At 39.2% G+C, this 6,853-nt stretch overlaps 1 protein-coding gene across 1 annotated transcript in view; it reads right to left on the bottom strand.

The window, feature by feature from the left end:
* ITPR2 (inositol 1,4,5-trisphosphate receptor type 2) overlaps positions 1 to 6,853 on the bottom strand; it is a 482,328-nt gene that overhangs the window by 368,833 nt on the left and 106,642 nt on the right. The window lies entirely within an intron of this gene.

The following is a 6,853-nucleotide window of genomic DNA, read 5'->3' as shown; positions in this document are numbered from 1 at the left end:
TAAAATACAACGTGACAAGAGATACCAGACAAGAATGAATAATTTATAAATAATATAGGTCAGAGGAAGGAGGGATCTGTGGTGGGCAAATTTGGCCAAGAATTATTCATAGAGGGGCTCCTGGGTGGCTCAGTCAGTTAAGCATCTGCCTTCGGCTCAGGCCATGATCTCAGGGTCCTGGGATTGAGCCCCACATCGGGCTCCTGCTCAGCGGTGAACCTGCTTCTCCTTCTCCCTCGGCTGCTCCACCCCCACTCATGCTCTCTCTCTCTCAAATAAAAAAATAAAATCTTAAAAAAAAAGGATTATTCATAGAGAAGGTAGCATCCAAGATAAGCCTTGAAGGATGGATTGAATCATAACTGGCAGAGAAAGAAAAGAGTGAAGAAGAAAGGCAGTACAGGGGAAATGAATTGGCATTCATTCATAGATAATTCATAGATCATTCAAGATAAGAAAATGAGACTGTTCAGAGAAGACCCAGAAATGACATTTATGGAATACTTTTTATATGTTTTTAAAGGTTAATTCATTTCCCCTTACAATTATCCTATTAGAAGGGATTCTTTTCTTTTAAAAAAAAAGTTTATTTGTTTTAGAGAGAGAAAGAGTGGGCAATTGGGGGGGGGTGGCAAGAGGGAGAGAGAGAATCTCAAGCAGACTCCCCTGCTGAGCTTGGAGCGCAGGGCTCCACTCAGGGCTCCATCTCACGACCCTGAGATCGTGACCTGAGCCAAAATCCAAGTTGGATGCTCAATCACCTGAGCCACCCAGGTGCCCCCTATTAGGAGGAATTCTTCACCCCACTTTACAGATGAGGCCCCAGTGGGGCACATCAAGTGAAGTCTTCTGTGCAAAGTCACACCACTCGGAAGCACAGGTCTGATGATTCCAAAGCTCCATCCTTTAATTATGATACCATGTTACTTCCCTCCTGCCTCCATAAAGAGGAGGGGCATGATCCAAGGTAGGATCCAAGCCAGCCCAGACCAATGGGGCTTTTAAACCATAGGCTAATGGGTTTACATCTTCAGAAAGATTTTGAATATCACTGGGGAAGTGTTTGTAAAAACACTACGTTAAAAATCCTCAACTGGCCATGGCCAGTAGAAGATGGAGACAGGGGATGAAAGAGGCAAAGAAACCAAGCATGGTGGTTCTAGTAAGAGGTAGCAGAGGCCTGACAAAAATAATCATGCTGAATGTAAAGGAAAAAGCAGATGCAGAAGATGTTATGGAGACCGAGTCAGTAGAATTGGAATGTGTAAACTGAGACAGAAAAATGTTTGTCATGACTCTCAGGTTTTTAACACTGCACTAAGAAAATGCACTGTTTCATGGGGAAACAATTCAATCTTAGATATATTTATTGAGCTTCAATGGCAGTGGGATATCCGAGATCAAATTCCTGGCCCACTGACTCCATGGGGGTGAGTAACAGGGAGACTGTGAAGAGCAAAGACCCAGTATGAACCCTTGAAGGGAGTTCTCATTCGAATGGCCAAAGACAGTTGGAAAGGAGTCAGGTAGAGAATGTCACAAGTCAGAATAGAGAAGTGGCAGAGAAAGAGAGAGAGACAGAGAAATATCATGAACACTTAGGCAATGAAAACCATGATTGTACCACAGTCAAGTGAAAGACAACTGCAACTTTCCACCTAACACAATATCAAGAAGCAGACAGAACCCTTCTAAGTCCACAATATATGCTCATTTTCTTAAAACAAAAATGTTAGTTTTTTTATGAGGAAATGTGTTTTGATCAATTTTTATGATATATAACATTAAAATCATCGCTTGTATATTTTTAAATAATTATATATCTATATGGTTTTTTTTTTTCCAATGCCTGGCATTTCAGAGACAATCTATTATTCTGACTGACAAGTCTAGAAAAGAAAAGAAGGGAAAAAATAACCTTTATTAAATGCTTATATGTGCCAGGCACAATTTATATTTTGATATATAACATTTACGTGTGTGTGTGTGTGTGTTGTGTATGGAGGACCTGGTATATATATTCTTCCATCATATTTATTTATATATACCTATACATACACAAACATACAAACCATAAACTATGGCTGATATAGTTAATAGAAAACTAAACACAGAGATATTTAAAACTATAACCCTAATATTCGTAAGATTCTATGCTGATGTACAGGTTCTTGAGTACTAAGTTTTTAACTAATTAATTAAATCCAAAGTCTGTTGCACAGTTAGGAAATAAGAGTTTACTGCCATCTGGTGGAAGTCTGGCCTATCTACAAACAAATAAGCTATTGCTTGCTTATTTGAAAGCACAATGATAAAATCTTTAACAAATAAAATTATTTGAACTACTCGATCTATCTTGTTCTGGAAAGGATCCTTATGGCTTTAATAATATCCCAAGAAAGAAAATGTAGAAGCAGCAGATCAGAAATTGTAATACTTGATTTATAATTGCTCCCATGACAATGGAAGAACGGTTTCCTGAGGCTCCCATATATCCCATTCAAAATATAATAAAATCACTTTCTCCCCCACTGATATGGTTGTGAACTCTCCTGCACCAATAAGGTGATACAAGTAAAAGATCCAGGGCAAATGGCCATGAGCGTGCTTACAACCGTGCTGTGTATTAAATGCAAAAATACATGGCTGTAGACGAACCATGAGAGACGATGGACTCTGAAAAACAAACTGAGGGTTCTAGAGGGGAGGGGGGTGGGAGGAAGGGTTAGCCTGGTGGTGGGTATTGAGGAGGGCACATTCTGCATGGAGCACTGGGTGTTATGCACAAACAATGAATCATGGAACACTTCATCTAAAACTAACGATGTAATGTATGGGGATTAACATAAGAATAAAAAAAAAGTGATCTGTAAAAAAAAAAAAAAAAATACATGGCTGTTTGCGTTCCTTCCCCTCATGTTACCTTCTCTCTTGCATGGCCCACAGAAACTGACATCACAGGAAGACAGCCTAACAATACAGTACTGTAAATGTTCCAGAAGGCTTTATCTGACAAAGCCACAAATGGCTTCGTTCTCTAATTCACAATTAAATACTTTGTTCCACATTTTGTCCATGAGCTTCTAGCATTGCATATTTCTCAAAAATAAATTTTGGGGTGCCTGGGTGGCTCAGTTGGTTAAGCGACTGCCTTCGGCTCAGGTCATGATCCTGGAGTCCCGGGATCGAGTCCCGCATCGGACTCCCTGCTCAGCAGGGAATCTGCTTCTCCCTCTGACCCTCCCCACTCTCATGCTCTCGCTCCCTCTCAAATAAATAAATAAAATCTTTAAAAAATAAATAAATAAATTTTGAACTCCCTAAAACAAAATAGCACTATATTTATAGTGCTATTCTTAAATAGCTTGCAGTTTATGTGCTTTGTCTCTATAATTAGACTACAGAAGCTTCAGCATACGAAATGGTCTCAAAGCAAATGAGACCCTTCATTTTTCTCCAAGCAATAGCTTCATTACAGTTTTCTGGAAAACTTGGCCTCCCTGTAAGTACTGGTTAAAATAGAATATCAGAAGTATATGTATAAGTAGGAAGTATATGTATAAGTACAATTTTGAGGGTTTTTTTTTTTTTTTCCTCATTTGTGCTTAGATTTAAGATTGCAGCCCCTTAAACTCACTTTGAGATTTAACGTGGTCATCTCTGGATGTTAATAATTTAAACATTACACAAAATTGATGATCTCAGATGTGTATGCATGCTGGAAATAATTGGAAAGGAGATGTCCCAGCGACTGAATTAATGTCCTTCTCCTCTACCCTGCAAACTCCCAAAGGACAAGGACAAAGGGTTGATCGCCTTGGTTTTCTTCACAGTATCAACACAGTGCTTCCACCTGGTAGGCAGTCAATAAACGACTGTGTACTGTTGGTGTAACAGCAGTCAGGGTTTCTCAATGTCGGCACTACTGGCATCTGGGGCCAGATAAATCTCTGTTGCAGTGGCCGTCCTGTGCACAGATGCTTAGCTGCATCCCTGGCCTCTACCCACTAGATGCCAGTAGCTCCTTCTTCGCAAGCCTGACAATAAAAGTGCCTCCAGACATTGTCAGATAGCCCCTGGGCGACAGGATCACCCTAGGCGAGAACCACTGCTATAGATGAAGCAACGCAAGTCTGCCATTGAACCCGAAGACTGTCATGACCTTGTTTTTGAACTTTGGACAAAGTACATCACCTCTCTGAACCTGGGTTTCCTCTTCTGGGAAGTGAAATGATTGGATTTACAGCCTCAGTCTCTCTCTCTGATTCATCCATTGGATTATCTAGTATTTACTGAACATAAATTCCGTGTACAAGGTATCCAGTGGTGAGCCCCTAGATTCCACACCCCCCCACCTTCAGTTACCTGGCTTACAAAAAAATACCAGTGCTGGATAAAAATTGTAATCATAATAACAGTAGAAGTAGTGATAGTAATAATAACACTACTCCATATTTTTTTGTCCCCTTCTCAATGGAAATGAGGGGACTTCATAGTTGCTGAATATATTTTATGTGCAAGGTGCTGAACCTTCCGTATCTTCCTTAATTCCAAAATAATCCCATGGAATATATACTATCATCTTTTTTACACAAAAGGGAACTGAGATTCAGAGAGGTTAAATATCTGCTTTAAGTCAGATAGACTGTGAGCAGTATACATGGGATCTTTTCCCCCACTACACTAGGCTCTCTTTGCCACACTGGCCAATATAAACACCATATACTCAAAAGCAATTCAAGAATTACATAATCCAATTTACCAGAAATGCCTCAAGCACATTAAAGTAATATTTCAAATTATCAATATGTGTGTTGAGAATGGAAAGGCTGAGGGAAAAGAGTAATGCCCTGCCAGGTCCTGCTCCTCTGACAGGAGCTTCCCCTTAATGCGAAAACGGCTCTGTTCTCATCTTATTTTTTTTTTTTTAAAGATTTTATTTATTTACTTGACAGAGACACAGCGAGAGTGGGAACACAAGCGGGGGGAGTGGGAGAAGGAGAATCAGGCTTCCCGCGGAGCAGGGAGCCCGATGCGGGGCTCAATCCCAGGATCCTGGGATCATAACCTGAGCCGAAGGCAGACACTTAACGACTGAGCCACCCAGGTGCCCTCATCTTATTTTTTTGCCACACCTATAGACACTTTCACACCAGTAAGACACATACATCCTTTAAAAGCCTATCTCAGAGGACTGTTTTCCCTTTATTACTGTTCCTGCTCCTTCACAGCCCTGATATGAAAAGTCAGTCCACCCCTACTTCCGCTTCCCAGCTTCCTTGTCGTTCCTCCATCCCCTGGATTCTGGTTTCCACTAAAAATGCTCTCAATCACAAATGGCTGTATTCTTGCCAAATGCTGTAAATACATTTTGTTCCTGAGCTTTTTCGGTAGCACTCACTCCTTTTTGAAACTCTAGCCTCCCTTGCTTGACATTTGCGAATTTCAACCCATTGGACTTTCCAGTTTTAATTGCAGAAATTAACTAAGAAAACTAATAATGTATAATCATATCAGTTTTCTATAGAATGTCAGTAGTTAATATAGCCATTGATTGAAGTAAATTAAGGAAGAAGAGTCACTAACATAAGATCCAAGAGAATTTTGATACTAATTTCTTATCTTTTACAGGACATCTAATAGACTTTTCTAATTCTTATTTTAGACAAGATTCTCTACCTTACTGCTTCATTTTGCACCAAAGTGTTATTTTTCAAAAAAGTTACTTCAAAACATTCATGGTGTAAACAGTCCATAAATTGCAAAGCTATATTTCATTTATTTGAACAGATTCATATATAATAAGTCAGATATTTATAAAAGTAAGAGTAATCCCTATTTCTCATAATAACCATGCCAGCATCACTTACTAGATGCTTACCATGAGCCACACATTAGGCCAAGCACTTTACCTCATTTAATTATCTTAATACTCATATTATACAAATGTTGTGATTATCCCCATTTTCCAGAGGAAAAAATTGGAGCTTAGAGAGATTAATTTGCCCAAACATGGCTCCAAATGCCACTCAGATACAAATCCCAAAATCTTCTTTCCATCCTCTAAGCTTACAGAAGCCTGAATAGCTTCCTTATATTCATTCATTCATTCAAAAAATATTCATCAAATCCAATCCTTTCTAAGTACCAGGCACTGCCCTAGAGGCTGGGGACACAGTGGTGATGTTAAAAAAAATAATAATAATAATCCCTGCCTTCAGAGAGCATACATTTTGACAGAGAATGTTGAGAAAATAAAATGTACAGTAAGTCAGATAGTGGTGAGTACTATGAAGACAATTATGGCAGATTAATAGGAGGTAGAAGGTAATGGTGTTGAGTGTGGTTTAGACAGGGCTCAGCATGTTTACAGAAACTTCCTGTTTCCCACACCTTTTCCTCATCACTTCTGCATCCCCAGTTCCTTATCCTCCCTCACATCCAAAACCAAAAGTTGGATAAGTAATACTAAAAATTCTAAGGCCAAATTCTGGTTTCAAATCCCAGAAGAAACCCTATATTGAAAAATAGAAACAGAGTTGAGGAGAGTAGAATGAACGGGTATTTTCATGCATCTAAAAAACAAGTATTTTCAAAATTACTTTTACATTGGATAACCAAACTTTAATTAAGTCATTTCTAAAACTTCAATGCTGTTACTTCTAGCCACCCTTCATAGCTACCTGACGGTCAGCATGCTTTTAGTGGAGAAAGAAAAGACCTTTATTTGTTTTGACCATTTTTATTAACAGTTTCAGGACAGTTCAGTGTCTCAGGAAGAAACACCTTTCCTCTCCAACGGTTTGAACAATAAAAGCCATCCACCAGTGAAACCAGTTTCAGTGAAGATGAC

This window comes from Neomonachus schauinslandi, chromosome 5 (assembly GCF_002201575.2).
Source record: "Neomonachus schauinslandi chromosome 5, ASM220157v2, whole genome shotgun sequence".
NCBI lineage: Eukaryota > Metazoa > Chordata > Mammalia > Carnivora > Phocidae > Neomonachus > Neomonachus schauinslandi.
The sequence above is the reverse complement of the archived record's forward strand: the minus strand, read 5'-3'. Positions and strand labels throughout refer to the sequence as shown.